This window comes from Lathyrus oleraceus, chromosome 5, assembly GCF_024323335.1.
Source record: "Lathyrus oleraceus cultivar Zhongwan6 chromosome 5, CAAS_Psat_ZW6_1.0, whole genome shotgun sequence".
Classification (NCBI taxonomy): Eukaryota; Viridiplantae; Streptophyta; class Magnoliopsida; order Fabales; family Fabaceae; genus Lathyrus; species Lathyrus oleraceus.
In genome coordinates this window covers 537,074,668-537,091,392 of record NC_066583.1, presented here as the reverse complement: position 1 = coordinate 537,091,392, position 16,725 = coordinate 537,074,668, and the positions used below count along the sequence as shown (strand labels likewise).

Sequence of the window (16,725 nt, the reverse complement as noted above, 5' to 3'; positions counted from 1 at the left end):
GTTTTTCTTGAGCGTGATATGATTTCAGTATATTTTTGGCTAGTGATTTCTTCGTGTATACTGAATGAGATTTCTTCTCTATTTATAGGAGTTGAAGTAGAGTTGAAGTAGCGTTGAATCTATTGGATATTGAGATGTAATTACGCCATTCCATTAATAGCTTCTGCAGTAGACTTTTTCACTTAGAAGTGACTACTTACCACAATTAGTAACTTTTCTCTTGGAAGTGGAGATTAACGTCTCTTTCTAATTGAGGAAATCCATTTGCAGAACTTTAACTTGGCTTAAACGTTACTTCATCATGATTAACAATTCTGATTAGAGTCTTTGTGTATCTGGAGAATTCTTGCTTCTGATGTCGCTGATAACTTCCAGAGTTTACAGAAGACATTTGTTCAGAGTCAGAGCTTCTAGACTTTACTTCATGTTCAGATGCTTCTGATACTTTGTAGTTTTGTCCAGAGTCAGAGCTTCTTGAAACGAGATTCCTCTTTAGATGCTTCTGATACTTGAGATTTTGCATCTGATCTTGTTTTGCATCTGATGACATCATCAGATTTATTTCTTCTTTCTTTAGAACCCTGCACACTTAGAAACTTTTCGTTAGGGTGCCACTTTTGGTTTCATCCTTTGTTATCATCAAAATCATGGAATCTATTGTAGAACTATTTTTGTTCTTACATGAATTCATTCGTCCTCGTCTAAGCCCGCCTCTTTCATGATCCTTAGAGAGGGAATCTGAACCTCTACTGGTAAAACGGCTTCCATTCCGTAGACTAAAGAGAAAGGAGTTGCCCCTGTCGAAGTTCGTACCGAAGTACGATAACCATGAAGAGCAAATGGTAACATCTCATGCCAGTCTTTGTATGTTACCGTCATCTTTTGTATAATCTTCTTAATATTCTTATTAGCCGCTTCTACAGCGCCGTTCATCTTTGGCCGGTACGGAGAAGAGTTATGGTGTTTTATTTTGAACTGCGTGCAGAGTTCAGTAATCATCTTGTTGTTCAAATTAGTGCCATTGTCAGTGATAATCCTCTCAGGGACGCCGTATCGGCAGATGAGGCTGTTCTTGATGAATCGTGCCACCACATTCTTAGTAACAGAAGCAAATGAGGCTGCCTCCACCCACTTTGTGAAGTAATCAATAGCAACAAGGATGAAACGATGTCCATTAGAGGCGGTAGGTTTAATTTCGCCAATCACATCAATGCCCCACATTGCAAAGGGCCAAGGCGCTGTCAACACGTTTAAGGGAGCAGGAGGCACATGTACTTTATCCGCATGGATCTGGCACTTATGACAAGTTCTGGAGTGATGGTGGCAATCAGTTTCCATGGTAGACCAATAATACCCTGATCTCAGAATCTTCTTGGCCATCGTATGTCCACTAGAATGAGTCCCAAAGATACCGTCGTGCATGTCTTCCATAATCTTCTCTGATTCCTTTCTATCCACACAGCGAAGCAAAGTCGAATCGTGGTTACGTTTGTACAATATTCCATTACTCAAAAAGAATTTAGCGGAGAACTTCCTCAGAAATTTCCTGTCATTGATGGATGTCCCTTCAGGGTATTCCTGAGCTTCTAAATATCTTTTTATCTCGTGGAACCAAGGCTTCTCTTCTACTTCATCAGCGTTAAGTTCATAACAATATGCTGGTTCGTCTAGTCGTTCAATGGTAATCCGGGGAGCTTCATTGTCCCATCTGACTCTGAACATAGATGACATGGTAGCCAATGCGTCTGCCAACTGGTTCTCCTCTCGGGGAATATGTTCGAATGTGATCTCTTCAAAGTATGGGATTAATGTCAACACCTGCTCTCGATAGGGGATGAGGTTCGGATGTTTAGTGTCCCATTCTCCTTTGACCTGACTGATTACCAAGGCTGAGTCTCCGTACACCTTCAAGAACTTGATTCTTAGGTCTATAGCAGCTCTGAGTCCCAAAATACACGCTTCATACTCAGCCATATTGTTGGTGCATTCAAAACATAGTCTAGCGGTGAAAGGCGTATGGCCACCCTTGGGGGAAATGATCACGACGCCAATACCGTTGCCCAATGCGTTAGACGATCCATCAAAAACCATAGTCCATCGGGATCCCACTTCGGGTCCTTCCTCTGGTCCAAGTTCTTCATAATCAGTAACAAGCATGACATCCTCATCTGGGAACTCAAAATTCATAGACTGATAATCATTCACGGCCTGATGAGCCAAATGATCAGCTAGCACGCTTCCTTTGATTGCTTTTTGGGTGGTATACTGGATATCATACTCTGTTAAAATCATCTGCCATCTTGCTATTCTTCCGGAGAGGGCGGGTTTCTCAAATATGTATTTGATAGGATCCATCTTAGAAATCAACAAAGTGGTGTGATTCAACATATACTGTCTTAGTCGGCGAGCAGCCCAGGCCAAAGCACAGCAAGTTTTCTCGAGCAGTGAGTATCTTGTTTCACAGTCGGTAAACTTTTTGCTAAGGTAGTATATGGCATACTCTTTTCGACCGGACTCGTCATGTTGTCCCAACACGCACCCCATTGAGTTTTCTAAAACGGTTAAATACATGATTAGAGGTCTTCCCTCAACTGGTGGCACCAGAATTGGAGGTTCTTGGAGGTACTTCTTGATTTTGTCGAAAGCTTCTTGACATTCATCATTCCATATCATCTCTTGATTTTTTTCTCAGTAACTTGAAGATGGGTTTGCAAGTAGCGGTCAAATGGGAAATAAATCGGGCAATGTAATTCAAACGTCCCAAGAAACCTCTGACTTCTTTATCCGTATGGGGAACTGGCATCTCTTGAATAGCTCTCACCTTGGCTGGGTCGACCTCAATACCTTTACCACTGACAATAAAGCCCAAGAGTTTACCAGATCTTACTCCAAAGGTGCATTTGTTCGGGTTCAATCTCAACTTGTATTTCTTCAGCCTCTCAAACAGTTTGTATAAATGATCGAGATGTTCTTCTTCAGTATGAGACCTGGCTATCATATCATCCACATATACTTCTATTTCATGATGGATCATGTCATGGAACAAAACCACCATAGCACGCCGGTACGTTGCTCCTGCGTTCTTTAAACCAAACGGCATTACTTTATAACAGAAGGTGCCCCATTGCGTCACAAACGTAGTCTTCTCCATGTCCTCAGGTGCCATTTTGATCTGGTTATAACCCGAGAATCCATCCATGAAGGAGAATACCTTGTGTTGAGCGGTGTTGTCTACCAGAACATCAATGTGTGGCAGTGGGAAATCATCCTTGGGACTCGCTCTATTCAAATCTCTGTAATCCACACACATTCGCACCTTACCATCCTTCTTTGGCACTGGTACCACATTAGCAACCCATTGAGGATAAGAAGTAACCGCCAGAAAACCAGCATCGAATTGTTTCATGACTTCGGCCTTGATTTTCTCGGACATTTCAGGACGCATGCGACGAACCTTTTGCTTAACAGGACGACAATCTTCCTTCGTCGGCAAACGATGCACTACTATATCGGTATCCAGCCCTGGCATGTCTTCGTAAGACCAAGCAAAAATCTCCACATAGTCATGTAGCATTTGAATCAATCTTCTTTTGACACTGATTTCCAAGCCTGCTCCTATTTTGACTTCTCTCTTGTCCACCTCGGTACCCAGATTTACAGTCTCAACTGACTCCTCATGCGGCTGTATAGTCCTTTCTTCTTGTAGTAACATTCTGGCAAGTTCTTCAGGTACTTCACAATCTTCCTCACTTCCATCTTCGGCTCGGTAGATCGGATTTTCAAAGTCATAATGAACAGTAGTAGAACTATTATCAACAGGATCCAGAGTGGATAGGGATCTGCAATTCGTTACGTGCGTGTGTGTAAGAAAACATAGCTCGTTTGAAAGATAATAGGAAAGACAAAGAGCGCAATATTTGAATGCAAAACGTCCATTGATTTATTGAATATAAATATGCTTATGAAAATGACAAAACCCTTAACAAATTAGCTATTGTGCCTCGGGCATAGACACAATGCTTTAAGAAGTTTGATTGTAAAAGAAAATTAAAATTTGCAATTCTAGAATAAACAATAACAATTACTCCTGACTAAAGGAAATCGGGATAATGTCTTCAGTCTTCCAATTGTTGAGTCCGTCACCAATTGTTGGGAAAATCCAGCTATCCAAGTCGCAATCACTATCAGCATCTTCCATAGCATTAATCTGATTTTTGACTATCTTTCCAGAGTTAAACCCCAGGCCAGCTTTATCAGACTTGTACGGTACATTGATCAGTTGACCCCAACCAACACGATCACCATTTTCAATCGCGGCTTGAGCATCTTTCAGAGAGATCATGACAGGGGGAGCACGAACAACCTTGGGCACAAGGGGAGTTGGCTTAAGGACAGGACTGGGTGGAGGAACCACTTCAAATGACTGAGAAGGAGTCTCAAAGAATTCACCATCCATCTCGACGTATTTGAAGGCTTGCACACTACTGACAATATACTCTTCTTCTCCACATACAGTGACAACCATGCCTGCTATTGGATACTTCAGCTTTTGATGAAGCGACGAAGCTACCGCACCTGCCCCATGGATCCAAGGGCGCCCCAACAAGCAGGAGTAGGCGGGACGAATTTCCATCACGTGAAAGGTAGTGTTGAAGACTTGAGGTCCTATCTTGATAGGGAGAACCACTTCACCATAGACAACACTCTTCGCACCATCGTAAGCACGCACCACAACATCACTAGGTTTCAGTTCAATGCCTTTGTAGTCAAATTTATCGAGTACAGCTTTCGGGAGCACATTCAAGGAAGAGCCGTTGTCGATCAACACGTGAGCCAGGGTGATCCCCTCACACTCGATGGAGATATGCAGAGCTTTATTGTGATTCTTTCCTGCTGGCGTCAGGTCAGCATCGGAAAAGCCTAGGCCATTGTCAACAGTCAAATTAGCAACATAATGTTCGAATTGATCGACGGATGTTTCTTGAGGCACATGAGCGGTCTTCAAGAATTTCATCAATGCATTGGCATGGGATTCAGAGGATAATAACAAGGACAACATTGAGATTTTAGACGGAGTATGCCCCAATTGTTCCACTACATCAAAATCGCTCTTACGGATGATTTTCAGCATCTCTTCCATTTCCTGTTTGGCAACATCTTCAGAAGTAACTTCGACCGATGTCTCTGACTGAGGAGGATTGACTGGTCTTTTTCCTCGAATTTCGGGAGCGGGAGGTGAGATTTCTGGGGAGTAGATCCTTCCACTTCGAGTAACTTTACTAGTCCCCACAATATCATTAGGATTAGCAGAACTACCAACCTGCTTTATGCCATGGATGTAAACGTCGCCTCCATAGTTCCACGGAATAGCTTTGCTGGAGGAATATGGCACGGGGCCAGGTGCGGTAATAATCAGGGGAGCCACTTTGGGCTCAGCGGTAATCTTCACAGGCACTCTAGTAGTGGTAATCTTCACTGGAGCTTTGGACCTAGCAATCACAGATACCTCTTCAATAGAGTTGTCCACCTTAGGAACCCTTTCAAATAGAATTGTACGATCATCCATCAGCCGTTGAATGCCGTTCTTCAACTTCAAACAATCATTGGGTCGGAGTACACAGAGATCGCAATCTTCAGCACAACCTGGAAATAAACCAGCTTGCAATAAATTCTTCTTAACGATCAGGAGAGGAGATGCTAAATCAGCAACGTCAGTAACGTGAGAATTGTTGTCCACAACATTAACATTCTGGTCATGATTAGGCATAGGTGCTGTGATGACATTGGGGGTCGCCGGAGGATCAAATTCAATTTCTCCAGCGTCGATCATATCCTGAATCTTGTTCTTCAACAACCAGCAATCATTCGTATCATGCCCGGGGCTATCGGAGTGATAGGCACACCTGGCGTTGGGATTATAACGAGGAGAAGTAGTGTTGGGATTTGCAGGAGGGCCTCTGAGGGTAATCAAATTGGCCTTTAACATACTCTGCAGTGCTTGGGTTAAAGTCATATTGATCTTGGTAAACTGTCTTCTCGACCTGTCTTGTCTGTGTTGGAAGTTCTGAGATGGCGGTGCGGCAATTGTAACTGCCCCAACAGTATGGTCACGATTCTTCTTGTTATGCTTCCTCTCACTGTACACAGCATTTGATTCACTCTTTCCCTGATAGGACTTTTTGGTGCTTGCAGAAGTAGCTGCCTGTATCTTTCCACTTCGAATGCCGCTTTCAACCCGTTCACCTGTCAAGATAAGTTCAGTGAAACCTGACGAGGAACTTCCCAGTAGATGGCGGTAGAATGGGCCAGTCAGTGTACCCATGAACATGTCCACTAACTCTCGATCAGTCATAGGGGGTTTGACTCTGCCAGCCAAATCTCTCCACTTTTGAGCATATTCTTTGAAACTTTCTTTAGAGCCCATAGTCATATTTTGTAGCTGTAGCCGAGTAGGCGCTAACTCAGAATTATACTGGTAGTGCTTGTAGAAAGCTGTTGCTAAATCAGTCCATGTGCGGATGTTAGAGCTCTCAAGCGGATAATACCACTCTAACTGTGTGCCAGACAGACTCTCTTGGAAGAAATGGATCCACAGTTTCTTATCAGTAGTGTGCGGCTGAATCTTTCTCACATAAGCCCTTAGATGCATCTGAGGACAAGAGGCACCATCATACTTAGTGAAAATGGGAACCTTGAATTTGCGGGGAATGACCACATCAGAGACCAGACCCAAGTTTTCGAAATCCAGACCGGGCACTTTCTGCCCCTCCATAGCTAGCATACGTTCTTCCAGCAACTTGTACTTATCATCCTTCGGAGAGTACTGTTCATGTTCATAATCTTCATCGTCGTCCTCAGAATTGACGAGATTAGGATTCTCATCTTCCGAATCATTCTCAGTCTCTTCTTCTGAATCCTTCGGAATTCTAATCTTGACTCCTGTAACCTGTCCCTTAAGCCTTCTCCCCGGGTTGATGTAACCCACAGGTTTCTGGTCCTTCTTCTTCTCCATCAAAAGAGCTTTCAGTTCTTCCTGCCCCTTAGATAAGCTCAGCATCATTTCCTGGAATTGAGCATTCTGGGCCTGGAGATCTTTGACAGTTTGTTCGAGAGCCATTGTTCAATCTGTTTGAATCTGCTGGAATCTGTTTGATAGGAAAATCGTGAGAACACTGATCCTTTAGAATACCTGTTATGCGATGCAATGCAATGTATGAAATGTTTTCAAGGACTTTCGGGATTTAACTTTGCATAAACTAACAAAAAGAGCTTTTTTTTTCTTTTCTCTTTTGTTTTTGTTTTTTCTGTTTTTTTTTTAGCAGAGTTAAATCCCTAAATCCTTGAAATGGTTAGTACAATGCCATGATGTTATGATGTTATGATGTTATGTTGTTATGATGTCATGTTGTTAGATAAATAACAAGCACAAGCAAGTCACACAACAATCATTCCTAGGTTTTAAGGCTTGCGTGAGTTCCATAGGTAAATACCCTCCCCACTGAAGTTTGGTTGGTTCAACCTGTCTTAGAATAGTAACCGGGTTCTAGAAGGATCTCAAATCATTGACCTTTCCTTAAGTCCACTTCAGTGCAACACCAAGTGGTTGACCGAAGCTTCCCTAAAGTCCAATCTCAAAGAGTGTAGTATCGAGTCTCAACCAACTCCAGTCGGAACCGAAGCCAGTTATCTCACTACTTTCTAATGGCCAGGATGAGTCAATTAGGGTTCTAAAGGTCTGGTTAATTCTTTTATGACACCACGCGAATGCCAAATATTTCCTCAACTAACATGAGGAACATCAGGACATCCAAAGTGTCACATTAACCGTAGCCATCATTTTGACCATTCCAGTATACGCCGGACAGTCGCGATGATCTCTTGCTACTTACCTAAGGTACACTAGATCCGGGTGTAGGATCTTTCACTCAAGCATAACATACCCAAGCAATCCCTTAAAAATAAATCAGACAAATTGAATAAGTGATCTTGTTTTTAAGGTAACCTCTCTTTTTAAGGTCCCCAGCAGAGTCGCCAGTTCTGTCATACGGTGAACTGGACTTTTTTGTGGTTTTAATCGCAATGTCGCGGTTAGCAAGAGTCGCCACCGACTTTTCTTTTATCCAATAAGGAAAGGTGGAAAAGAACAGGAAAAACCTTAATTTAGATTTTGGGTTCGGGAGGTACATTATACAAAGGGAAGGTGTTAGCACCCTTTGTATCCATGGTTATCCATGGGCTCTTAATTGCTCGATCACTTATATTATTTTTGTCTAAAAAAAAGTGTTTGTGAATTGTTTAGAAAAATTGTTTTGAAAAGAGAATTTAACTTTGTAATGATTCTTGTATGAATGTATACAAAGTGATTATCTCGTTTAGTTTTGAAAATTGTTTAGAAAAATATAACTCGGTAATGATTCTAGTATGAATGTATACCAAGTGGTGATTTTCTGAAGGTATTTTGAAAGGTGTGAGGTGTGAAAAAATGTTTTAGGTTGTGAGCCAGCAATTAAGAGTTATACCGACCCAAGGTCTTTATGAGTATTTCCTATCCTTATGAGGGTGAAACTGTCCTTATTATTGAGAAATAAGTAGTTTTATCCTTTGGATGTAAAAGGGTCATCGTAGGATCATCGATTGGTCATTGAAGGCAACAGTTACGAGGATACCTTGGCATTCAAAGGGACTATCATCTTTTAACCGTAGGCAACATCGGAGGGTCATCGAGGGACCAAGTTGTATATTCGAAGGCAACATCCGAGGGACTATAATTTATTTTATGATGATTTAACCGAAGGGTCTTTGCTAAGGGTATCCCCACGTTCGCGGGACATGACCGTAATATCGTAATCGTAAGGCAACAAAGAGAGGTCCAAGATCACTTATTCAAAGGCAAAGTTTTACAATTAATTATATAATTAGGATGAAACTCCACATTAAAATTATTAAAAATAATATATTAAAAAATTAATACATTAGAAATTAATACATTAAAAATTAATTTAGGGTGAAACTCCACAAGGGTATCCCACAAATAAAGTGGAATACCTAGCCAATAACCTTTTCCTGGGATATGTGAACCTTTACAAAACTCAAAAAAAAGAAACATGTCAGAACACCAAATCAGGGTGCAATCGAAGATTACACCGGAGAAATATCACAACAATAAATAGGATAGGATGAATAATGCATGGCTATGATAAAACATAAAAAAAAACAGAATAGAAAAGTCAGCTACTGTCTCGTTCGCCTCTGCCTCGCCTAGCGAAGGCCAGGCGAATACTCGCCCCAGGCTCGCCTAGCGAGGTGCTAGCGAGCGGCCACGGATTTTGAATTTGAAAACAGCCCCACGTTAGGAACTTTGAATTTTATGGCATTTTATCACAGGAATAACATGATCAAACATTCAGGGTATTCAGGCATATTTAAATTCCCATACGAAAGCAAATTATATATCAACATTTAATCATGATGCATTATATATGTAGATATGGCCAATTGAAAGTATAAACAATAGAGATACGCAAACCTGTTTGCCAATTCAAGGTTGAAGGGATTGACCACTTGTAGTATCGGAATAAGTTAGGCAGCGGGAATTGGACGGCGATGGCTTCGGTGCAGATGGGCTACCTTCAGGGTTTCTTTACTCTGAATTCTCCGGGTAGGCAGGGTTCCTATGCCAAAACTTCTATTCGTTCTTCTCTGTTCTCCTCCTCTCTTTTTTTCCAGTGAATCTCCCAGTGTAACTCCAAGTGTCACTCCCCTACTGAAACTTCAGTATTTATAGACTAATTTCGTGGGTAATGGGCTTGGAATGAGGGAGACCCAAGTCCAAAATAATTTGTTATATTTTATTTATTTATTTATTTTAATTATTTAATTAATTAATTAATTAATTAATTAATTAATTAATTAATTAATTAATTAAAAAAAAATCTTTTTTTTTTTTTTTTTTTTTTTTTTGTGCTCAGAATGAAGCCCGAAATTTTTGTTGTCTGTCAGCTTCGCTAGGCGAGCGCGTAGCGAACAGGCCAGTTTGGGCCATTTTCTGGATTGGGCCATCCGTGAGCTGGGCCTTTGTTTCTTCAAGATCAGTGTTATATATGAGTCGGAATGCCTTGCAAAATGTCTTGAAATATTAATGGGCAAATTTTGGGGTATGACAGATTTAAACTTGGCAAATACCTCGATCACTTCACTTTTCTTCTGGATCAGGTAAGACCACAGTTTTTGATTGAAATCATCAATGAATGTAACAAAGTATTTGTTACCTCCAATCGAACCCACCTAGAGAGGACCACATACATAAGAGCATATGACTTCAAGAATTGCCTTCGACCTGCTTACCGCATTCTTACTGAAGTTGTTCTTATGCTGCTTTTCCTACACACATTCTTCACACACTTCGTTTGGAATGTCGATTTCTGGTAATCCTGAAACCATATTTCTTCTCTTCAAATCTCTGATGTCTTTGAAATTGAGATGGCCAAGCATGTAATGCCATATCCGTTCATCTTTACTGGTTGTTGTTGCAAGGAACTTATGCTCCATCACATTTAGTTCAATCTTGAAGGTTCTATTCTGAGACATTGGAGCCTTCAAGATCAACCTTCCATTTGAGTCGAGAACTCTCATCATCTTGTCTTCGATTGACACCTTGTAATTCTTTTTTACCAACTGCCCTATGCTGAGAAAATTGCTCTTCATGCCTGGTATGTACAACACATTTGAAATTACTGACCTCTTGCCATATTTCCTCATAGTCAGAACATCACCAACACCTTCACTTACTAGAGTGTTGTCATTTGCAAATTTCACCATGTTCTTTATTGAGGGCTTTATGTTGATAAACCAATCTTTTCTTACAGATATGTGTGGTGAGCATCCTGATTCCAAGTACCACTGGTCCTTGAATCTCTCTTCTTCTCTTGTTGTAACCATCAACAACGTCTCTTCTTCTTCGTGTTTCGCCAACTTTGCATAAGTTTCTTGATTCTTCTTCTTTTCTGGACAATCACTAAATAGTGACCATATTTCTGACAATTGTAACACTAAATGTGACTCTTGTCTGGATTTTGACCATCATCTCTTCCTCTACCTGCAACACCACCTCTTTGGTTGCCTTGGTTCCAGAGTTTTCTCTGATTCGACCAATTTCCTTCTTGTTGATTTCGACCAATCGAATTGTTGTAGCCTCTTCTGCCTTTGTTTCCATTCCAGCTTCCTTTTCATTTTCTTTCGCTGATTGAGCCTGCAAAGCCATATCATTCTTCGACTTTCCTGCAGCTCTTTCAGCCATTCTTTGTTCATGAGATTCAAGCGTCCCTTGAAGCTCTTCCTTTGTCAGTTTCGACAAATCTTTCGCCTCTTCTATGGTTACTACCACGTGGTCGAACTTTGGAGCCAACGACCTCAAGATCTTTATCTTGATTTGATTCACTAGTTTCGTAACCTTGGTGAAGAAATCAGTTATGCTTTCATTATCTTCCATCTGAAGCAATTCATACGTTCTTTAATAGGATTCTAACCTCACCTCTTTCACCTTCTCCGTGCCTCCAAACGATTTCTCCAGAATTTCCCATGCTTCTTTCGCTGAATCTGCATCACTAACCTTTTCAAAGTTATCTGCATCAACACATTGATGGATTATAAAGAGAGTTTTATAATCTTTCTTCTTTAATTCTTTATGTGCAGCCTTTTCTTGATCCGTCGCGGCTTCTGCAAGCCTTGCTACTCCTTCCTTCACAAGATCCCAAAGATCTTGATAACAAAATACAACCTTTCTCTACTTGCACCAATTCTCATAATTGTTGTTCTTGAGAATCATAAGATTTGCTGAAAAATGCCCGTTTGGATGATTCGTTGCCATGGTGATTTTCTTCCCACGAATCGATTAAATCGGAGCTCTTGATATCAAATGTTAGAAATCCCTCCAAACCTATGGAGAATTTCAGTCTATCTTGATGAACAAGATTGTTATTACCCACACAATAACAACGAAAAGAGAAGAACAATGGAGAAAGAAAGAGTGTATAGAACGATGAAGGAGAAGAAGAATTAAATTCTGCAGAGTTTCTCTCTACCCACAAACTGTGGAAAACTTCTTATTCACTTTGCAACTACAAAATACTGTGAAAACAATGTTAGAAATGCTCTATTCACCTCTTTACAAAAATAAGGGTTACCCCCTCTATTTATAGATTTAGGTTAACTTTGACCTCAAGCTAAAGCTCAAAACTATAAAAACCCAAAATTATAAAAGTCCAAAATAACTAACACTACTTAACACACTAGGTGGTTGGACACTTCCTTAGTCTGTCGAGTGATAACACGAAATTATATCATATTTTAGGACTTAATTCCATTAAATTCTATGACTATTTATTTCGGTTTACTGCATTTTATGAGATATTACGTGGTATTTTCTTCCTATTTGTCTCAGGTAGTCTATTTTGAAGAACAAGTGAAAATGGAAGAAAAGGAGGTGCAAAAAGGAGAGAAAAGGAACCAAATGCCAAAGCCCAGCCCAAAGCGCACAAGTCACCAATGCTGTGCCTGTGACGGACGTCACAGGGTGCGTGACGAGCGTCACGCAAAGCAGCCTTGTGACGGACGTCACACATGGTGTGACGAGCGTCACACCGTTCCACTATTTTTTTGGCGCAAGTAACGCCCTCAGAAGACTTGAAGAAGAGACGTTGAGGAGTTTGTGTCCTATATCCACGCCGTGCATTTAGCCACGTTGAAGAACTTGAGAAACGGAAAGCAGTTACCAGCACCAATATAAATAGCTATCTCTAAAACCTAAAAGGGTTCCTCGGTTTTTCCACGCTCATATTGCCGAAGCTTTGCCAATTTTCTTTTCATGCTTTTGCTTATTTTTTCTTTTCCAGCAACTTAACATCGTTTATTTTATTTATTTCTTTTGCAAGTTCTACATTCTTTTTCCCTTGCGATTTACCTTTCCCCTTTTAGCATTTAGATATTTTTCGCATAATAGTTTCTACACCGGAAACTATTGTGCAACTTTTTATCGGATCTAACCTTACGTTAGATTCTAGTTTTATTTCCTTGGTTTAATTTATTGTTTAATTGAAGAATCGAAGAACAAATCCTACCGGCTTGTGGTGGAGTGTTCAAGACTATTGTATTACGCATTCAGGTTCTTTAATCATTATTTAATATTTTGTTTTATTATTTATCTATATTATCTGCCTGGAATGAGTCTGTTTATGCATGATATGTATGCTTGTTTATTTAGCATGTCTGGCTAATTCGCCTAGGTATCGGTATGTAAAGTAAGCAGAATAAGGGATCAAGACTGAGTCGGTCTATTTAAACTTAAAATTAAAATCAATCTTTTTACGGTCTCAACTTACAGGTTTAATAACAAGATTTTTTACAAAAAGTAAAGGACATAAAGAAGTTAAAATCAATAGAGCGAGAGTTTGAGGTTTTAACTGGACAGTGTAAGTTAGGCATTAATTCTAGATCAGGGCGAGAGCAAATTTTAGAGTTAATTAAATTCTGACCTTTTCCAAAAAGTATTTTTAAAGCTTGAATGTGAGGACGAGAGTTAAGCATTTGGATTTAATTGTATAACCTAAGTCAACAGAGCGAGAGTTTGAGATAAGGGTGTTTAAAACGGTCAGTGTTTTCTTAAAAAGAGTTTCTGCAACTTTATTGCTTTCAAAATATGGTTTTTGACTTAATTATAAGTGACAGCTACATTAATATAAAATCATGGTTTATTCAACAGAGCGAGAGTTTGAGATAAAACCTTTAACCAATAAAGTTAACTGAAACGATTTACTTTAAAACCAAGAAACCGACAAAGACTTGATTCCCTAGTTTTGACGAACTACATACCGATATCCGTTTTATTAATATTTAATCTAGATCTTAGTTTAGCCTTTAGTTTTTCCCCAAATAATCAAACATTTTTCACCTTAGATTTACGTAGTAACCTTAGATAACGGTATATCGATTCATAAGTCCCTGTGGGATCGATATCTTTTAAAACTACGCGATAGAACTGTGCACTTGCAGTTTGTATCCCATTCTCGACTCACGCAGTCGAGCGATCAAGTTTTTGGCGCCGTTGCCGGGGACTTTTATTTAATCGATATCGTAACTCTTCCGTTACGCTGTAGAGACTAAGGTTTCTTTTTCTTCTATTCTTTCTTTCGTTGATTTGTATGCTACGCACTCGCTCACAAGGCGAACCGCTCTATCTACGAATCAACGATATCGAACTATATCTCCGAGTCTTACGACGAATTCGGGAATATCGTGCTGAAAACAATCTCCCTCCTATCGAACTTCCTGATATCAAAAACCTTTTTCCTTCGATACCCGAGATGGCAGAACCAGCTCGTGCTCTTAGAGATTACGCCGCTCCATCGCAAGATGAACCACATTCAAGTATTGCTCCGCCCGCAATCGAAGCAAACAACTTCGAACTTAAACCTTCGCTGTTGCAGGCTGTGCAACAGAACCAATTCTCTGGAAATCTTACCGAAGATCCAAACCTTCATTTATCCGTATTTGTTCAATACGCTGATACTGTTAAAGCTAATGGTGTCACTTCAGAGGCAATTCGACTTCGTCTTTTTCCTTTCTCCTTAAGAGATAGCGCTAGAAGATGGCTTCAATCTCTTCCTTCCAACTCAGTCACCACCTGGAACGAGTTGAAGAAAGTTTTTCTTGCCCGATATTTTCCGCCAAGCAAAACAGCTATGTTAAGAGCCCAGATAAACGGATTTAAACAGAAAGACAACGAGTCTCTTTTCGAAGCATGGGAAAGATACAAAGACATGATGAGACTTTGCCCACACCATGGTTTGGAAGACTGGTTAGTAATTCACACATTTTATAATGGTCTCTTATACAACACAAGGTTAACAATAGACGCCGCTGCAGGTGGTGCACTAATGAACAAACCTTATGCTGATGCTTACCAGCTTATCGAGAGCATGGCCCAGAACCACTATCAGTGGGGAACCGAACGAACAACGGTGGAAAAACCTCAACCGAAAACTGGCATGTACGAGATAAGTAACCTTGATCACGTCAATGCAAAAGTGGATGCTTTGGTCCAGAAAATTGAAAGTTTAAACGTATCACCTCCAGCCGCCGTGGTTGCTATAACTCAGAATTGCGAGGTCTGTGGAATCCAAGGCCACACTCCTGCGGAATGTCAACTCTTGACTGGAATCCAAGCAGAGCAAGTAAACTATGCTCAAGGAAGCCCCTATTCGAATACCTATAACCCAAATTGGAAGAACCATCCAAACTTTTCATATAAGAGTAATAATGCTTTATATGCACCTGGACAGTCTCCAAATCAAGCCCCATCTATACCACCGGGATATCAGAAACCGAATCCATCCATGCCTAACAATAATACCCCTAGAAAATCCAACTTGGAAATCATGATGGAAAACTTTATAGCTTCCCAACAACAAACCAATAAAGATTTCTTAAACCAGAACATACATACTGGCGAACAACTTAAACAACTAGCAAGCAAAGTAGATGCCTTGGCTACCCATAACAAAATGCTGGAAACACAAATATCTCATGTAGCTCAACAACAAGCACCTACTGCTGCACCAACTGGTACATTCCCTGGACAGCCCCAACCTAATCCGAGAAGCCAAGCTCATGCAATTATATTAAGAAGCGGAACGGAAGTGGAAGGACCGTCTGATCCAAGGATAGAAAACCAAAACCCTAAGAAATCAACTGAGGAAAGTGAACCTAAGGAAAAGGAAGAGAGTAATAAGGAAACCCTAGAAAAGAAGGAACCTTATGTACCTCCACCACCTTACAAACCACCTATACCTTACCCTCAAAGGCTTGTTAAAACCAAAGATTCGGGCCAATTTAGAAAATTTGTTGATCTCCTTAAACAATTAAACGTTACAATTCCGTTTACCGAAGCTATTACGCAGATGCCCTCATATGCTAAATTCTTAAAAGAAATTCTTTCTAATAAGAGGAAACTTGAGGATAGCGAAACCGTTACACTCCCTGCCGAATGTAGCGCTATAATCCAAAACATGCCTCCTAAACTCAAGGATCCGGGTAGTTTCTCTATACCCTGTCACATAGGAAAATTTGTCATCGACAAAGCCTTATGCGATTTAGGAGCCGGAATTAGCGTTATGCCTTTATCCATATGTAAGAAACTGGAAATGGGAGAATTAAGACCGACCAAAATGTCCGTGCAACTAGCAGATCGTTCCATCAAATATCCTGTAGGAATCCTTGAAAACGTTCCCGTACGCATAGGTCAGTTTTACATTCCCACTGACTTCACAATTATGGACATTAGAGAAGATGATACTACACCTATTATACTAGGAAGACCATTCTTAGCAACTGCCGGTGCAATCATAGACGTAAAACGAGGACGACTCACCTTCGAAGTAGGTGAAGAGAAAATTGAATTCATTCTTTCCCAATTCTTGAAAGCACCTGCAATAGAAGATACATGTTACTTCATGGATATCATCGATGAATGCATAAAAGAAGCAGAGTTAGGAGAAGACAAATCATCAGACTATCTTTTAGAGGACAAATCTAACCAATGCTTAGCAATAACACCGGACCCTACGCAATGTCTTAACAAACCAACCCCTGATTTGAAAACACTTCCCAAAAATCTGAGATATGAATTCCTAGACTTAGAACTTGAACGACCTGTGATAGTTAATGCAGATC

General features: G+C 40.4%; 1 pseudogene; it reads right to left on the bottom strand.

Annotated features, from left to right (window-relative positions):
- Positions 1–14,742: 14,742 nt before the first annotated feature.
- LOC127089312 (uncharacterized) lies at positions 14,743–14,842 on the bottom strand (annotated as a pseudogene).
- Between the last annotated feature and the right edge of the window lie 1,883 nt (positions 14,843–16,725).